At 41.1% G+C, this 20,000-nt stretch overlaps 1 protein-coding gene across 3 annotated transcripts in view; it reads right to left on the bottom strand.

Moving 5' to 3' along the window:
• LOC122812109 (myoneurin-like) overlaps nt 1–20,000 on the bottom strand; it is a 947,405-nt gene that overhangs the window by 246,558 nt on the left and 680,847 nt on the right. The window lies entirely within an intron of this gene.

The following is a 20,000-nucleotide window of genomic DNA, read 5'->3' as shown; positions in this document are numbered from 1 at the left end:
TAAGTGAAAAAATAGAGCAACAGAGCTTTCAGATGGTGTTTATAGCTTAGATTGATGATACCAATTTTTTGTGAGGAAACTGTGGGTTTTCTAGATAGACAATATCCTAGGACAGAAATATACTAAAAAGGCATTATATTCTAATATGGACCTGATAAATTAGGAGTAGAGCAGAATAATAACTTATTGGTCCTCGGGGACACACATTTACCAATTAGTTGGGCTACGTAGCTGGATTTCCTAACAGTTGGTACATGGCGATCAAAGGAGAGTTCACTGCCTATAAACTTGCCTAGATCAAAGAGTGCAACTTTAGATTGTTTTTTCGAATAAGATTTAGTCACTAGTACAAATATCATGAATATGTACAGATGTGAACCTCTTCTTGAAAGATATAGGTGTCATCAGGAGTACAGAGACCATCCCAAACTTGGCCAGCAAGAGACTATATTGATGTCAGTGATCAGCAGTGGTCCCAGAATGGAGCCCTGGGAAACACCACTGGTGACAAGTTTTTTTTTTTTTTTGAGGAAGGCATGCCACCAACCTTGAGCGAATGTGTTTTATCAGCCAGTCTTCTATCAATGTTACATAACAGTTATATTTTGCTGGATCAGTTTCTCAATTCCAGAGTGTAGGACAGTGCTGAAAACCTTGGCTAGGAATAGGTAAGTGGTGTGTACTGCTCCGCTTTCATCCAATGTCTCCAAGACTCTTATGAGCACAAGCTACATTAAGTACACAGAATCAGACCTTCACAAAGTCAAATTAGTTTGGGTCAGGAGACTAAAAAGTGCAAATATCTTATGTATGAATTCCATGATGATGCACTGTATTGCCATACACTTGAAGATGATCAAATCAATTGGTTTACAGTTCTCATTTTCAGTGGATGAGCCACCCTTGTGGAAGGGGGACCACAACAGCTATTCTCCACACTTCTAGTACATAAGCAATGAAGAGCATGAGGATGAACAAGTTTACAAAGGAGGCTGACAGATGGTGTTTCAAATTAACATGGAAACCGCCACGTATGTTGTCTGGACACATCCTGGTTTTAAAGAAGGTTTTCTGTACTTGTTTCATAGTATCATGGTAGCAAGATATTGAACAGATTTTGTTCGTAAAGCACAGAGGGGACAGAGTTTAATTTGTCAGCTAGTTTGCTTGCAAAATCCTTGGGGTTAGAAAGGGTAATACCATTTGATATCAACTCAGTGTAGTGCTGGGTACTGTCTTGAAAGTTCAAAGTTTTACGATACCCATTTGATGTGGCAGAAATACCTTATTAATATTAGTTTTGCAAGTTTAGATCTTTTGCCTTAGTTTTTCCTTAATCTTGAAGTCACTTTTGGAGCAAGAGGATTGCAGTTTACTGATTAGGATGAGTGAGGAGTTTTGGCTTTCCTCTTGTTGTAAAGTTTGTTGATGCGGGAGTTCTAAACAAAAGTGGTTTGTTTCTGAACCTGACCTTGTATTTGTGACAAATGGCGACAGACATTTCAATAAAGGAGTTTAGGTGGGAATAGAAATTTGGAGATAGAATTGGAGGTGGGATCTTCAAAAAATGGAAGTAGTAAATTATATAGAAATGAAATCTGTGAGAACACAAGCAAACAATGGTAAGGAGGAGTGAGGTTTAAGGGAAGGCAGGAATTGAGCAATTTATATAATGCTAGACTAAATAATCGTTAAAAGGAAAAAAAAAAAAAAAATATATATATATATATATATATATATACATACGTATGTATTGAATGTAAACAAGAATGGAAATGTTACTATATTTTCTTTTCTATTAATGTATTTGTACTCATGTCATTTAAAATGTGATGATTTAATAAAGATATTTAAAAAATGAAAAAAGCAGCATGGCAGCACTCTCCATAAAATTCCAACCTAAGATGACATCAAACTGGAGTCCATCCAAACACTGCCAAACACTCTGGTCATGGGGGATCTCAATTATCCCATCATCAACTGGGAAACCTACTCTAGCCTTAACTCACTAGCGCAAAAGGCCCATGACTTTAATTCAAATGTCCTAGAACAAATTGTTCAAATCCCAAAACCAGGAACAAACATACTAGATCTCGTGCTACTAACATCACGAAAAGATGCACCACTGCAGCTTGTCAGACCCTAATAATATAAATCTGACCACAAATCAGTCACCTTCGAAATGGCACTAACACCATACTCACAAAGGGCGAAGTCAGACTAAAAAAACTTCCAAAGCAAACTATACCTTCCTAGGGAAGGTATAAATGCATTCCAAGCCCCAGCGCCAGCTGGAAGTGGTAACTACTCCAAAGGTTACACTACACACCTGTACAATCGCTTGTATAAGTGTATGGATTCGGCTATTGCACAGTGAAACCCACAACCCCAAGTAAAAAAAAAAAAGCTGCCCTGGTGGACATCCAGTATCACCAAACTTTAGAGGAAATGCAAAAAGTTGTTGTCTAAGAAAACTAAGGTGAGGTCCCAACAATGGAAAAGCACCCTCCTCAGTCTCAACAGGCAAATAAGACAACATGTCAAATCCTCTAAGGGTAACTTTGAGAAAAACTTGGCAATTACAGCCAAGCATAACCATAAGGCCTTTTACAGCTATGTACATAGCTTAAAAGTTAAGACCCAAGCATGTGACGAACTAGTGACTAACAATATCACATACACTGATCATGCAGAGACCGCAAACCTGCTAGTGGATGATCTGGCAAAAATTTTACTCCCTTATCCCCTCCAAACTTATCAAAACCTTGCCCCCGACTTCTCCACCATCCTACATATCCAAAGAGTAAGTCATTAAATACAGCCTTTACGGGATCAGACAATATCACAGGCTGTCTTCTAAACAAACTAAAACATGAACTAGCATCACCATTAAGTACCCTATTCAATTGCAGCTTAACCACAGGCTTTCTTCTTTCAGAAAGGAGAACAACAGTTACTTCCCTCCACAAAGGTGCCTTAGCAACAGTCCCAGGGAATTACAGACCCATAAGTTTGACCAGCCTCATCTGTAAATCCATGGAATGTATCACCATGGACATCATAAATAAAGACAAAAGTGACTTCCAAAACCTGGATCCAACCCAATTCAGCTTTGTCAAGGGCAAATCCTGCCTGTTAAACCTGGTGTATTTCTTTGAAAATGTGACTAGGGCCAGTGACAAGGGCAAATCTGTGCACAGAGCATACCCTGACTTGGCAAAGAACTTTGACACAATCCCACACTCAGTCCTTACTGATAAACTTAGCAAACTGAATGTAAACCCCTTTGTATAAGATGGGGTACCAACTGGCTCACAAACCGGTCACACACTATCAAAGTGGGTGACTCCACATCAGCCAGCAGACCTGTCACCAGCAGGGTGCCAACAAGGGTCAGTGCTGGGCCACCTACTGTTTGGTATATACTTTTCAGAAGTTCAGGACAAAACTAAGGGGCTGTACCAGGCCAAATTTGCAGACAACTGCAAACTGGGTACACTTATTGAGTCCCCAAATGATGTCAGAATACTTCAGGAGGGTCTTGCGTAGACCAACAACTGGTGTCTTAGTCACGTTCTCAAACTGAATGCAAAGAAATGCATCATCATTCCCTTCTGTAAAAACAATGTCCCTTCACACTATCAAATTAACAACAATACACTATGTACCTGACCATAATTTATCTACTATAGTAAGGAACGCTTTCTACGTAGCACGCTTGATTAGCACAGGCATGGTCTCTAGAGCAAAGGAGGTTATAACCCCTCTATACTCTTCGCTAATCAGGCCCATAATTGAGTACAACGCCCTTTTTGGCATGTACCATACCAAGTACCTGCAGTAACTGGAGAGACCTCAGAGGTTTCTAACTAAGAAGACTGAGGGACTCTAGCAAGGCCCTTACACAGACCAACTAAAGTCCCTGTGACTATACTCAGTATCGTACAGACTTCTTAGGGCAGACTTACATCTGGCTTACAGAGCAATCTCTGACCCAAACCTAATGGATTTTCTGCACATCCGTAAATCAAACGGGACTAGGGCTACCCATTCCAGGGACCTAAATATGGCCTGCGCCTGGAACAGGACATGCTGGAGGGAGATATTTGTCTCCCAGCAACTGCCATGTCTTTGGAATAGGATGCCAATTCATGTGAAGCAGAGCAGCTCTATGACACTGTTCAAAAGGGACTTGGACGAGTGGATGGAGCACTGTAATTTCTTACTGGGGATAGTACCCACAATCCTCCTCGACATAGGTAGTCATTAACAAATACAATCCTGGGTATTGACTACAGTATCTATGGTATTACATTGGGATGAAATGGTTAGCCTTGAAATGACCTCCAGGTAGATAGCCTAGTAACCTCCTATGATCTCACTTTCTTCACAGACTTCACAAAGGATAACTTCTGAACTTTGCTACACATTTGGGTGCCATACAGACGTCTTCCCATTCTGCCTTTGTAAACTGACTTTACAGCCTCTTTCTTCAAACTTTTCTTATCTCTCTAGGTCAGGAGGTACCGTGTTAGGAAGCTATCCTTGGTGAAAACAGTGAGATTTTCCATTGCACCACCAGCACTTGCTATCTACCTGAAGAAAAATCCTGAAGACTGCAGGAGCTATAAAAAATATCACTTCAAACACTTCCATGCAAAAATCCTAAACATTCTGGAATTTGCTGTATATTTGAGAGCCATAAAGATGTCCTTCCATCATTCCTTTGTAAGCTGCCTTTATATTCTCTTTTCCCTTCTCCTGTGGTTGAGTTTTACAGTTACACAGCAATATTTTATATGCCCTACTAGTGGTCTTAACAGTAGCATCTATCCTAGACTCAACTAAAAACTACAAGAGTATGGTATTTCACTAAGCACTTCCCTATCACTTTCTGGTTGCTTATACTCTTATCAATCTCGGGAAGGGATAGCATATTTAACCTGCAATTTAAGCTTTTGCTTAGCCTCAGCCCACTCTATTACATTTCCCATTCTAGTTGTTTGATTCCAATACCTTGGTTCCACTGCTGATTTCCTTTTGCCAGCTCACTTCTTCCTATTTTCTATACCCTACTTGCAGTCACCACTATTGCTAAAATATCCTTTTTCTGTTCTCGGGATGGACAAGTTCACAGAATACTTTCTTGCTACATTATGAATGAAATATTCTGCACAGCTGTTATTCTCCTTAAGGCCGTGTACCCAGAAAATCGTATTCGCTATTTCCCGAACTCCTCCCATTTTCATCATCATCCCTTTTGCTTTAATTACTGACCTTCTGCTTGGGTTATGTATATGAATCTTAACTGCATAGCTCTAACGTATCCCTTCAAATCAGGTAATCCTAAACTAATTTGTTCTATGGGGAGAATCAACGTATCCCAATTACCACCCCCCCAATGAATTCCTTCACCTTTTTATTAATTATCATCCACAATTTCACATCTGGTTGATAAAATATTCTTAACCTGCAAATAAGACTAAATGGATTAAAAACATTTTCACTGCTTGTATCTTTACATCCATATACACAATCAAGTGCTTCCAACTTAGCAAATTTCTGTACTATATTTTGTTTAGTCTCTTCCCACATATCCATTAATACAATAACAGAATCCATTTTAAGCTATTTAACTAAATTCTTCATATTATCATGTGTACCAATGAACATGGGTACTGCTGAACTAATTCATGTGTGAGTACACAGTTTACTGTGCTATAATATTTGTTTTAACTTCATTTATTTTACATCCTGGAAAGACCTGAAACTGTCTCAAAATGTTCCACAACACTAACGTACTTTTCTGGATTTATTAAGTACAAAATAATATAATTTTTGAATAAAGCTGTTTTTTTATTACCAAACCAGTTATATCTTTGAATCCTGAGACCCTTATTTTCTTTTTGCTAATGACTCCAAATATAAAGTAAATAAAGCAGGTGGAAGACATCCCTGCCTGTTTTCTCTGTTCAAATAGCTTATAGAAATGGAACTCTCCCACCTTAATTCTTGTGTCTAACTCTTTGTATAACCTCCTAAATTAATCCTATGCTACCACTCCACTGCTAATGGAATCTCAGCTGACTTGGTTACCTATTTTCTCCTTCTTCTCTCAGATTCATCACTGTGTTATTATTGTTGTCAAATATTTAATACTACTGCACTGTTAGACTAATTTTACCAAACAGGTGACAACTCCAGGTATCCATGTCTAATGGTGGTATATTTTTTAAAAAACATCTAGTAGATCTGAAATCTGAGTACAGAAAGGCTCCAATTGGATGACATGGCATTGCTGATATTCATGAACTGTCACTCATATTTATTTGTGGTACATATTAGCCAATTTATGGATAGATATTTGAAACTACCCAGAATGACTGGTTAGGTTCAACAGGGATTCTAATTTCTTGAGTAAGTATCGCATCATGGAGGAGATTTTTAACTTACCAGGATATGGAGGAGTTCTAGGTCATTATCTTGCTATATTAAACATGAGATAATGAGATTTCAACATAAAAACAGACACACCTGCACCAGAAACACAGCAGTCTTATGTAGAATTTTTAAACAAATGGTAGGCATTAAAAACTGATAGAAAAGGAGTATTGTCACTACACTGGAAACCTAGTTGAAGGCAACCTCCAAGGAACCAGAACCAGTAGGAACTGACCACAAAAACTTTAATAACAGTTCTTTAGCGCTTTCGTATAAAACTTCATCAGAACAACAGATTCACACTGAAAAGCACTCCAATATATACCTCTATTCAAAGTCACATGATAGAATTAATTAAAACAACATTAAAGTTATATGCATTAATAGCACAAAGTTAAATCAAACTACATAAAAAATACTTACTTAGTGTATAAGAACATAAGTTTAAAATTTAATTATTTTATGCCGTAATGCATAAGTTTTAATAAGGGGGTAATGGAACAACTATCATTTAATCCAGGATGGTTGTAGGCATTCAACATTATTTGCCATCTCAACTCACTTCTGTCCAAGTGTTCGTCCATAACCCACCCTTGTAAATCTTTTTAGTATTTATTTATTTACTTTATTTGTAGTACAATGTAATCAATGTCTAGCTTTTTACATTGGAAAACTAGTAGACCTTTTAAAAGACGAATTTATGAACATATTTTAGACATTAGGAATAAAAAATCCACAAATGCACTTTACAGGCACGTGGAAAGATTTGATAATCATAATTTTAACTTTTTAATCATTTATCAGGTTAAAAAAGATTTACAAGGGTGGGTTATGGACGAACACTTGGACAGAAGTAGAGTTGAGAGGGCAAATAATGTTGAATGCCTACAACCATCCTGGATTAAATGATAGTTGTTCAATTACTCCCTTATTAAAACTTATGCATTACGGCATAAAATAATTAAATTTTAAACTTATGTTCTTATACACTAAGAAAGTGTTTTTTATAAATATAGTATTTTTAAATATGTATTAGATTATTTATGTATTTTATGTAGTTTGATTCAACTTTGTACTATTAATGCATATAACTATTTTTTTTTTAATTAATTATATCATTTGACTTTGAATAGGGGTATATACTGGAGTGCTTTTCAGTGTGAATCTGTTATTCTGATGAAGTTTTATACGAAAGCACTAAACAACTGTTATTAAAGTTTTTTGTGGTCAATTCCTACTGGTTCTGGTTCCTTGGTGGTTGCCTTCAACTGTGTTCCTGGTTTGTTCTTTCCACGTGTTTTTGGAGTTTACACTGGAAACATATTCCCATAACTATACATACGACTATGTTTTCAAGGGTTAGGAATGCCTCCAGGGTGGGCACCTTTTTGTTCTAGCATTCACTAGTGCCATTCTAATAAGGTCTGGCTTGACACCATTAGGTTGGTGTGTGTCTTTGCCTACAACAAAGCCACTATTAGGGTAGGAAATGTCTTTGCTAAAATGTGGAAACTTAGGGGAGAGTGGTGCAGGTCATCCTTAAAGCAGGTAGGACTGCTGACCATCTCACTCCAACTTGGCATACAATGGACCCCCCCCCCCCAAACTTATACTAATTTCTGTAATAATTGTTGAAGCCAACTATTTTTTGTATGCATTGTGATATCATTCATGGTGATAGCAAGAAGCAGCTCAAGATGAGTTATTTATCTGTGACAAAAGCATATACACATAACTTAGCCATGATATGGAGCAGTTTCTCCACGGGGGAGGGGGCACACATCCTGCAGTGTGCGGAAGCAAATGTGGATTCCCCACTCAGTAAGAAAGCACAACACAAGTACTCAGGATCTGCAGATGATCACCTGTTGAATATGAAGATATACCTGAAAACTAATAGGAATCATCCTCCATTCTATAATCCAGTGATGAGGATTCCTCAAGCTTATGGTGGTTGTGTAGCCAATGGCACTTCATAGTCCATTACAATACTTAAATTTTCAGGTATGCAAATTGTGCTATAATGACTGGAGCAATCAAGATCAAAACTTGCTAAGCAGTCAAAACATAGACCCTGTGTTGCACCCTCAATCAAGTGGCCAAAGCCATGAAAACCTGGTTCCTTATCTGGTACAGGAAAGACCAAAACTTATCGAATGTTCAGTTTCATACTGATAAATTCAATCCACTGAACAGAAGTCACACAGGATTCCCACCAAAGTATGATCACACTATGGAATGCAATCATGGAAGCACCTACAGTTGGGGGGGATGCATCCACAAAGTCCCTGGAAAGGGCTTTCAGCAAACAGTAATCCAGGTAAGGAAACACATGGAGATTCTTCCCTACAAGACTTCAGCCACAGTGGCCAACAACTTTAATGCCAATATGCCAAAAGGCATTATATGTTTGACAACATCAGTTAAGTGCTTGCAGGAGCAAGTGTATACAACCTATAATTAAACAAAAGTGGCTTTCTAGAACACGGATACAAAAACATGTAACTAAGAAAGTAAACTAATAACCACTAATTGAAAAACTAACAAAAATTAAATATCTATATATACATACAGGATAAATACCCATAAACCCCCAAATATGATCTCATACTTCAAAAATTAATCAACTCCAGCAAAAAAAAAAAAAGTGAATGCTGAAACTTGATGCCACACCTGAAGCCCCTATGCATTCTCCATGTGACAACCCTGCTACTTAAGCATACAGACTCAGAGAAGAGAAATATTCTGAGATACTGCAGCTGTAAAATTTGTATATATTCCCCAACTCATAATAAAAATTTCAGTAAACAGATGATCACAAATACACAATTTTTAACGGACGTCAACCAAACCAGCATTCCTTAAAAATGAAAATTGCACATAATTACCCAATCAGGGAGATGGGACAAACAACAACAGAATAAAGAAGTGTTCCTGTTCCCAATCCTCTGCAGAAAACTGATACAGAGATCAACTGTACCTGCAGCTCAAAAAACACAAACAAAATATGCCCCCTCCCACTTTCCATCTCCTATTCAAATAAAACCACCTTATACAAACAGTGAAACTCAAACAGCTGCACTCAAGAACAAGTCTCCAATAAATAAAATTATTTTTATTTAACAATTATTAAATAAAAAATTCCTAGGGCAAGAGGCTACAGAGTGACTATCGGAAAACAGATGTAATTGAAGTGCTAGGTGAAGTAGTTTATATCCAGAATGGGAAACTGTGTCTACTCCTTTTGGGAACAGCAAAAGGCACCCTCTGTAGCCCCCTGCACAGTACAGTTTGAAAACACTACAGTCAGACTGCATTTATAGTTCAAAACACAGACAAAACAAAACTACACATGCTGTTCTCCTAAAACTACCTCATAGCAACAATGACTAGAAATATCAAGCAATGAAAATCCACCGATGACACTAAGCATAGTAGTAGTTACACCTGTTAAATATTTCTAGTCCAGTCATTAAGGATTCTAAATAAATAAAATGCTCCATGGGCATAAGGCCCCTAAAGGGGACTATCTTTAAGCAGATGCATTGAAAGTGCTGCATGAAGTTTACATACCAGAATGGGACAGAGACTGGCCATCCTTTTTGGGAATGAAAAAATGGTGACTGCAAAACTCCTACCCTTCCAAAAAACAAACCAGGCTCCTAAAGGAGCGAGGGTATGTTTGTGATTCAAACTTCTAGATATCAAACATCTAGTTTTTTGGCCCTCCAAGACATTTCCCTGGCGATGGATGACTCCCAAATACTATCCTAAACTGGGATAATTTAGCTAAAGTGGGCCTGGAGGGCAACTCCAACAAAGAGGTTCTCAGTCTCAAATATCACTGAGCCATGAAAGGGTAAACTCAAGGGGCTGTTTCCCAGGATCAGACTGACAAACCTCAGACTCCAACCAATCAACTGGAATCTACGTTGTGCAAGAACCCTTGGATGCACTTTCCAGGCTTGGCAGCAGGGGACATGCTCCTCTAGTCATTTTATTTTCTGCGAAAGTAGAAGACAGTTGTGGGCCTGAGTCCTCTCTAGCCAAGGCAAGCTCAGTATTTGCAGGGACTGAGTGGGGTGGGCCTTGACCTTCTCTCTCAGTGTTTGTCCTTGGAGCAGTACTCCAACTCATGCCTATGGTTATGTGGAGGACCACCCAAACAGTTTCTGCACAAACAAATCTCAGTAGTTGCCATCTTCCGGAAGGAAAGTATGTCAAATGTTTCACTTGACGGGGGAAGAGGATTAAATGTCTGGCACATCTAGCAACTGTTGCCTGCATACTCCTCCCTGACACTGTAAGGGATGCTGTTGGAAGTCTTGGCTAGTAAATTGATGGTCACATGGGCACAGTTTGCTGATATTCAGGCATACAATCACATAACTTTACAACTGATGGAACAGACTGAGACTGTACTGTGAAAGGAGCAAAAAAGCATTTATGTACCCTGCATGCTGTCATAGCTTAATTTCTCCAAGTGCTTTGTATTTTGAATACAATGAGAGGAGGAATAGACCCCATTCCTAAGCCAGTGTATAATTAAGCTCATGAAATCAGTTTTGCTTTAGTCTCTGACATCCACCAGGACTGCTCTTCTCAGCACCTGCAACATACAAAGAATTGCTACTTTCTGTAGTTTATATGGCATTACCTGTATTGGAAGCATATTCAAGTATGCTTGGAAATTCTTATTAGTCCAGCTGTTTCTACTACTGGAACTATCTGGATGTCCTTATTCTACATTGCTAGAGTTTGTGTTTTCATGTCTATCAATACGTAAGACACTATAGTCACTACATGTAGAACTTTTGACAATCAGTGCTGATTTTGGTCCTTTTCTCTTCAACTACATCTGTCTTGCTTCCAATTTCTTAACAGTCAGTATCGGATGATCCAACATGGTAATACTTCTTCATTTTCACACTGTTGTATCTTTCATCCATTAGCATATCACAGTCTGCAACAAGATGTGTAATCCCACCCAGCCACGAGAATCATAAACTACTAAAGAATAGATTATGGAAAAACAGTTTAAAAAAAAAAAAAAAAAACACATGGATTACCCGGAGAAACTCTCTGATGAAATTTACAGATTACTCTAATATGCTCTATAAAAACAGGAGAGATGTAGAAATGATACACTGACAGTTTCAAATGCAAGTCTTTCTATTACAATTTACCTATTACATTTATAGTTTCAAATGCAAGTCTTTGTTTTTACAATTCACCTGTTGCATTTACAATTTAGCTATTTTATCGGTCTCATTCATAGGAAGAGCCTGGAAACTTTCTCACACTCTGTAAATATTGTAAATAGCTTTTGACTTTAACTGTGTGAATTTGTTAAAATGCATCTGCACGACATTTTTTCACTATGGACAATATTGCTCACACTTTGTATTATTTGATATGCATTTGTACTTGTACTTTTATTTTTATTAGACTGCTATCTTTACTGTACTCTGTTTCATGGAGCTTTTCTCCCCGGGCCTCCACTGAAAATGGGCTCTCTGAGCCCAGAGGACTTGCCCAGTAATCAAACTAGAAATAAATAAATAAGAAATAAGAGAACTGAGGTATGGTACTTTCTGCAATGGGAGATTGCCAAAACAGAAACGCACAGTTGAGTTCTACAGTTTATTACTTCCAACAGAGATAGCACGAGAGGCTAACAAAGGAAAAAGGCTCTATAAAGCAGTCAACACAGAGGGACAATTGAAAAGGGCAAGTACCTAGGAAAATGCAGCGACTCAGGCACCTAGTGAAGAGCTTCAGTACAGACAGCAATCACCGGTGGATAATAAGAAATGTTAAGCAGTGCAACCAAAAACACAGAAACCCCAAAGAAAAAGGAAGTAAAGATGCTGTCTTAGTTCATCCTTCAATATTATGGACAATAGCTATACCTACAAAGTTCTCCACAATCAACTGCACTGACTGCATGATCATACGTTTAATGTTTGGGGGGGGGGGGTTAAATTGACAAGCTGATAGATTTTAGTACAGGCTTTATTTCCAGAAAACAAAATAAAAACAACTGGTAGTACTGGTCACCCTAATCTAGAGGTATCAAGAGCATAAATATAAGACATGAATAATCTTACATAACAACCAGACAGCTTGTGAATGGACATTTTTTATATGAAAATCTACATTCTATAGGCACAGGGGAACAACTTCTCGAAATGGATTAAACTTCTACACAAAGAACTTGCATCTGAAATAGCTGATGGTATATCAGACAAGACACAAACTTAAGAGAAATATAAGGCAAGCCTATTTTTACTTGACATGGAAGAGCTGGCCATAAGAGTACAACAAGTAATTAGATCAGAACAGTATAAAAGAAAAGAGAAGGCATTTGAATGATGAAAGGACCTGGTGGCCCAAATGGATGTTTTTAAGGGAACTGTAGAGAACTTATTCTTTTGCTTACTGGATTTATTCCACAGATTCTTGAAAGAGGGCTTTATCCCAGGTATCTGGAAAAAGGCTACTGTCATTACTATTATCAAAGGTTAGTTTTCAACTGTTGCTAATAACAGGCCAATTAGTCTGACTTGTACTCCTGATAAATGTTTCAGGCACATTGTTAGTCTTGGAATCAAACACCATGCCAATCATGATATTGAGATTTTCAGCAGGGTTTTACTACTGGGCATTCCTTTATAACCAGTTTAATAAATCTTACGGCAATTAACCTAATGTCTGGACCTAGGTCTTCCTGAGAAGAGTTATCTACTTAGATTTCACAAAGTTCTGATTCAGTGATTATACTTAAACAAAAAAAAAAATCAACCACTTTGTGTTAAATGTGTGGCTTACTGGTTATCAGATAGGAAATTTATAGTGATGATTGACAACAGTCTTCCAAATAAGGTCATCTCTGCTGCAGGGATCAGTTTTAGGCCCACTTCTATTGGGCTTGCTAATGTCTGCATTTCCTTCTTATGAGAACTGGTTTAGCAAATCTGCAGATGATAAAGTAGGGTGAACTGTCACCAACACAAATGAGCAACACGTCATACAAAGATACTTATTACACAGTCTGTCAGTGGTTCTTACTTAATGGTATGAGATTTAACAAAAAATGCATAGTAATGCATTTTTGGTAATAATATTGAAAGTCCTTATGTCATGAACAGTGATGTACTAATGGCAGCTCCACAAGTTAGACATCTCAGTGTCCTAGTAGATTCCAGTCAAAATTTGAAACCCACAATGTAGTTTGATGAAATGATGCTATGGATTACTAACGGATATAAAAAATTGGAATGACAGCAGCAGAGAGACAAAAGTTTTGATTCCTTTATTTATTAAAACTATTAGGACTATTACAGAATGCAGTATCTCCTTTTTTGTTTTAGTGCATTACAGTTGAATAATTATAACAAGTTCAAAAAAACACTACTAAACAGATATCAGGGTTGAGCCATATAAAGTTATAACAGAATGGAACATCTGCAGTTATTCTTGTCTGGGTTCACTTTCCTAAAGGGAGACTTAAATAGAAGTTATGTTCTTACCATAACGTTCCATGTTAGTTGTCTTCTTCTCGCCTTCTTCTTGCTGGATGGGTTCGGAGCCGACCTCGGCTCCGCCACTCTAAAAGCTCGAGAGTTGGTTCCACCGGCTCGAGGCTCCCCTTATATCCCACAATGCTAGGCGAGAGTTACCTCAGATCTCGTTTGTAAGCTAACCCCAGCTTATAACAGAAACAGTATAACTGTAAAAAAACAGAATCCACCTCTAACAACAGGAAGAAGAAGGGTGACCTACATCCTGAAACTAGAAATATGCATAATAGCATATAGCTAAGAAAGAGGTGGTAGAAAGAGAGGTCACGATCACAACTCCTCTAGGTCTGTCCAGGCCAGGGGGAAGGAGGGTGGGACGCAAGAAGAAGGCGAGAAGAAGACAACTAACATGGAACGTTATGGTAAGAACATAACTTCTATATGTTAAGTTGTCTATCTCGCCTTCATTCTTGCTGGATGGGACCGTGTCCCTAGCACCTTGTCCCGGGTGGCCTAACGGAACAGACTCCTGAGAACAGTGGAACCAAAATTAGCTCTATGCCTAGAAGCTAAATCCAACTTATAATGGGAAATAAAAGTGTGAGGAGTAGCCCAAGTAGTCGCTGCACAAATGGTGTCAATAGGCAGTCTGTCTTGGAAGGCTAGAGAAGTAGCCAAAGCTCTGGTGGAATGGGCTTTAGGCTTATTAGGCAATTTTTGGTGTCTAATCTCATAAACAAGGGTAATCAGAGATGTTAGCCATCTGGATAAAGATACCTTTGAAACTGGAAGTCCCTTTCTGCTTTCCGCATAGGAGACAAACAGCTGATCAGATTTTCTGAATTGTTTCGTCCTGTCCAAGTAGTACCTTAATTGACGATGAACATCCAGACAGTGTAATTTTTGTTCAGACCTATTTGAATACTCCGGGAAAAAGACAGGGAGGTCAATGCATTGGTTTAGATTTGATGTTGAAACCACCTTAGGCAAAAAGGACGGGTTAGTTCGTAAGGAAACTGTCCTTATGGAACACAAGGTAAGGAGAACGACAACTGAGTGCTTGAAGTTCTGAAATTCTTCTAGCTGATGTGATAGCCACCAGAAAGAGAGTTTTCCATGATAATAACTTTAAGGAACATGAAGCTGCAGGTTCGAAAGGGGAAAGAATCAAAGAAGCAAGAACTAAATTTAGGTCCCAAGGAGAAGGAGGATTTCTTACAGGAGGTCTGAGAAGAAAAACTCCTTTCAAAAAGGCTTTGCAGAGTTTGTGGGACATTAGGGCAGATTCAGAAATACCCACATGGAAATTAGAAATAGCTGCCAATTGAACCTTAAGAGTAGATGGAGATGAACCTGCATGGAAGAGTTCAGCAAGAAAATCAAGGACTAGTTGGATGGAAGCGGTGAAAGGATCTATGTCCTTTCCTTGTGCCCAATATGAGAAGCGTTTCCACTTACTCAAATAAATCTTCGAGTGGAAGATTTATGGGAAGCTATCAAAATATCTCTAACAGAGTGAGATAATTGAGGAAGCCTGGCTACGGTTGGAAGTGGAGGAACCAAGCAGTGAGGTTCAGAGAGGGGAGGGAGCGATGAAACTGACCCGACTGATGGATCAAAAGATCTGGAACTAGGTCCAGATTCCACGGTCGCTCCAAAAGAAATCGATGCAGAAAGGGGAACCACACTTGTCGAGGCCAGTAAGGAGCAATGAGGATCAATGAGGCCTTCTGAGCGATAGCTTTCTGTATTACTTGAGAGATCAGTGGGAAAGGAGGAAATGCATACAGAAGTCCCCGGGGCCAAACTTGGACTAGCGTCCCTGCTGGGTTGGCCTGGTAAAGGGAATAGAGTGAAGTATTCTCTGCACTTGCTGTTTTGGGGAGTAGCAAAAGATCGCAGCAAGGCTGACCCCACTTGAGAAAAATCTCTCACTACAGAGTCTTTCAGAGACCACTCGTGAGGCATGAGAATAGCTCTGCTCAACTTGTCTGCAATGTGATTGGACTTCCTGGGGATGTGCGTTGCTATCAGAAAACGCTGAGAAGAAATCGCCCATTGCCACAGTCTGAGTGCTTCTCGACACAGGGTATGATCTGGTTCCGCCTTGTTTGTTGATGTACCACACTACAGACATATTGTCTGTCTGGATTGCAATCGTTCCCAAGGGAAGAGAGTCTTGAAGGGCTTGCAACGGTAAAAGCACTGCTCTCATCTCCAGAACATTTATGTGCAAGTGGCATTCGTTTGGTTGCCATGTGCCCTGGACTGTCCTGCCCTGATAATGCCCCCCCAACCCGATCAGGGAGGCATCCGTTGTCAGAGTAGCAACCGGAGGAGGTGGAACAAATGGTCTCCCCAACAGGAGCTGGGGGGAAGACATCCACCACATGAGATGCTTTTTGCACGCTTGCGTGATCATAATGGTGTGAGACATTGGAAGTTCCTGGTATGACCATTGAGAAAAGAGCATCCACTGAAGGATCCGCATGTGGTATCTGGCCAATGGAAGGAGGGTATGGCGCTGCCATGATTCCCAACACCTTTAGAACTAACCTGGCTTTGGCTCTGTTGTTGTTGAGAAGTAGTGATACCAATTTTGAATGTCTGATATCCTTTGGTTCGTTAGTGTTGCAGACATGTTTACAGTATCTAAATTTGCGCCTATGTAGGTAATAGTGCGACAAGGCGACAAAACAGACTTTTCGCAATTTATTGAGATACCCAGTTTTGACAGACGAAAAGTGTAATCTCTGGCCATCAGAAGGAGATGCTTGGTGGGAGCTGTGAGGAGCCAGTCGTCCAAATATGGAAACACCTGGAATCCTTGTCGTCTCAGGTGAGAAGCTACCACTGCCATGCATTTGGTAAACACCGGGGCAGTGGTGAGACCAAAGGGCAGGGCCCTGAATTGAAAATGACTGGTTCCCAGCCTGAAGCGGAGGAATCTTCTGGAGCGTCTGTTCATTTTATGTGATAGTACGCGTCCTGAAGGTCTATAGAGCACATCCAGTTTCCTTTTCCCAATAGGGGAAGAATGGATTGCAGCGTGACCATCCGAAATCTTGTTTTCTTGACCGATCTGTTCAAGATACTGAGATCCAAAATTGGTCTCCAGTCCCCTGTTTTCTTTGGAACTAAAAAGAACCTTGAGTAGATTCCGGATCCTAGTTGGTCTGCTGGCACTGGCTGAATAGCTCTTTTGCAAGCAGTTTTGAAATTTCCAAAGCTGCTATATCCCTTTGAGCGGTGGAACATCTGGAAGGGATTTTTTGACTGATTTGGAAAACGAAGAAAGGGAATAGAATAACCTTCGAAATGATGGACTGTACCCATTTGTCTTGTGTCAAGGATAGCCAGGCTTCTGGGTACAGTGACAATCTTCCCCGACTGCCTCGAAGATGGGCAGTCGGGCAACACCTCAGGGATGCTGAAAGGGCTTATCGGAGGACGTTTCGATTGCCCTGGTTCTGCGGACCCCTCTGCCTCTAGGGCGGCGTCTACCATTGTTGTTCCCCTCTGCCTCTGGCGGGAACCGACTCTGTCGTCAGGCGAAGTCCCTTGAGATTGTTTACGGAACCACATCTTTCCCCTTCTGGCCTTTGGGGTAAGGCCTAGAAGGAGTAGAAAAACGGACTCCGACGGCAGAAAGGGTCTTGCCATCAGTCTCGCACCTAGTCAGGGTTTCTTTCACTTGTGGACCAAAAAGAGATGATCCATCAAAAGGGGAGTTCGTGAAAGACGGCTTGAAAGGTTCCGCAAAATTGCATAGCCGCATCCAGGCGTGCCTACGTAAGGCTACCCCTGTTCCTGCGGCTCTGCTCGCTCCATCGGCCGCATAAGAGAGGAGGCGCATGGAGGAGTTGGAAATAGAATTAAGGATAGCCAGCTGCGTGTTCATTTTCTCTTGAAACCCGCAGCTGTAGGGTCCTTCAGCATTTCACTCGCTTCTTTGATCAAGTCCCTTTGAAGACGAGTGAAATGGCACAGGTAATTCAGCGACGCATAGTAAATGTCGCTGAGGAGAACATCCGCTTCCGTACCTATCCATGGACCTAGATTCCTTGTTAGGTGGATGGACAGGCACTGAAGGATCGGCCAGTTCCTTCTTTGTGGCGGCAGCTACCACCATAGCATCCACAGAGACTCCTTTTGATAAAAATTCCTTGTCTGATGGAGCTGTGATGAATTTGGAGGGTCTCCTGGGAGTGGGGTCCACTGAATCAGGAGCCGTCCATGCCTTTTAGCAACCACCTGCATGAGGGGGTCAAGGGGGACACCCAGGAGGTGGAAGGACGAGAGCCAAACGCCTCAAGATACACAGATTCGTCCTCCGAAGGGTTGAGGCTGGCCAATTTCCCTCTGTTTAAGGATCTCCAGAATGTCTGCAAATGAGACATCTTCAGAAGGGGAACGGGGAACCCTCAGAATCATCCAGATCTGTGTCCGACGTGATAGACTCAGGTGAGTCAATGTGCTTCCTCTTGCACTTCCTCTTCCGAGGGGCTCTTCTGCCAAATCAGGAGAGGCCTCGGAAGAGGATGAAATCCCAAAGGGAGCTCCTGAGGAGTTGGCTCTCTGCGGTCCGGGATGAGGGAGTGAGTCGACTTACCCTGAGGCAGCATAGAGGGAGGGGCTGACGGAGCCGACTGTGGAGTAGAGCCAGGCTCTAACACACTCCGCATGACCTCGAAGCACCCCTGTCAGGCAGAGCCAGAGGTCCCGCTCCGAGGAGCTAAGGACCCCCTCGGCACCGACAGTGATGGCTCCGAGGTCGATGTCGGAGCCGAACTCACCAGCGCCGGAGCACCGAGAGGGAGAGGGGGGTCGGACAAGGGTCCGATGCCACTCACCCCCTCGGAGCCGACGAGGGAAGTCCGGCGCCGAGATTCCTCCATGGAAGAAAACGGAGCCGACGACGGAGCCGAAGACAATTGTCTCGGCTCCGAGGTGACCACAGTCTCGGTTCCGACACGACCCGGCTCCGAACTCAAGAGAGTCGAAGGAGGAAAGAGTTGATGGACCGGGGCAGGCACCGACTGATGAGTCGGGCTCTGAAGCATCTGGGCTAGTGCCTCGGACTTGAGTAGTCGACTCACCACCCTCTGAAGGTCATGATCGGACAGCCTCGATGACCTAGAGGAATGAGACCTTTGGCTCCGTTCAGACAGCAGGGGAGATCCTGGAGCCGAATGAACGGAGCCAAGAGAAGGTGACCTAGACCTCTTTCTGGTTGTCGGCTCCAAAGATCTTGTCGGAGCCGACACGGGTACCTCGATAACCTCGGCTCCGGCCGGAGCCGAGGAAGCCACAGAAACTGTGGACTGAGTCTTATCGGCTCCAGCCGGAGCCGATAAAGGCAAAGGTTGAACAACCTGAGGTCTCGGCTCAGAAGCCGGAGCCGAAGACCTCGATGCCTTGGAGGGCTTCCCTGTTGAGACAGACAGGGAATCCTCAGGCTTCAACAAGCCTCTCAGAATAAGCTTGTTTCTTCTTTCCTGCAGGACCCTGGGGCTGAAGCCATGGCAAACAGCACAGGAGTCCTGCAGGTGCAAAGGCCCCAGACAATAGACACAAGAAGTGTGAGCGTCTGTCAGAGACATTTTCTGACAGCACGCATCACACTTCTTGAATCGAGACCTTTGCTTCTTTTGACATAGCCTAACTGGTGAACACAAACACACACTCAAACACACCAGTTATACCCTGTCAGAATAACAACTTTAGTAAAAATACTAAAAATAAAGTACAATAAACAGTAGTAAACTACACAAACACTCCCTAGGGAAGGGAAGGCCTAAGGCCCAAGGGAAGAACTAAAAGTTCTTTTAAACAAGAAACGGGAAAAATTAGGTCGGGATAAAGTTCAATGAACTACACTAATTTGAGAATAATTAAACTAAAAAGGGGTAAAAGAGTAACTTTTAATAGAAAAGCTAAAACTCACCAGGAACCGTAGAACAACCAACCTCGAAGCTGTAGCGGCAAACGAGATCTGAGGTAACTCTCGCCTAGCATTGTGGGATATAGTGAGGG

Source organism: Protopterus annectens, chromosome 9.part0 (assembly GCF_019279795.1).
Source record: "Protopterus annectens isolate FY-2018-M chromosome 9.part0, PAN1.0, whole genome shotgun sequence".
NCBI lineage: Eukaryota > Metazoa > Chordata > Ceratodontiformes > Protopteridae > Protopterus > Protopterus annectens.
This window is presented reverse-complemented; position numbering and strand designations above follow the sequence as displayed.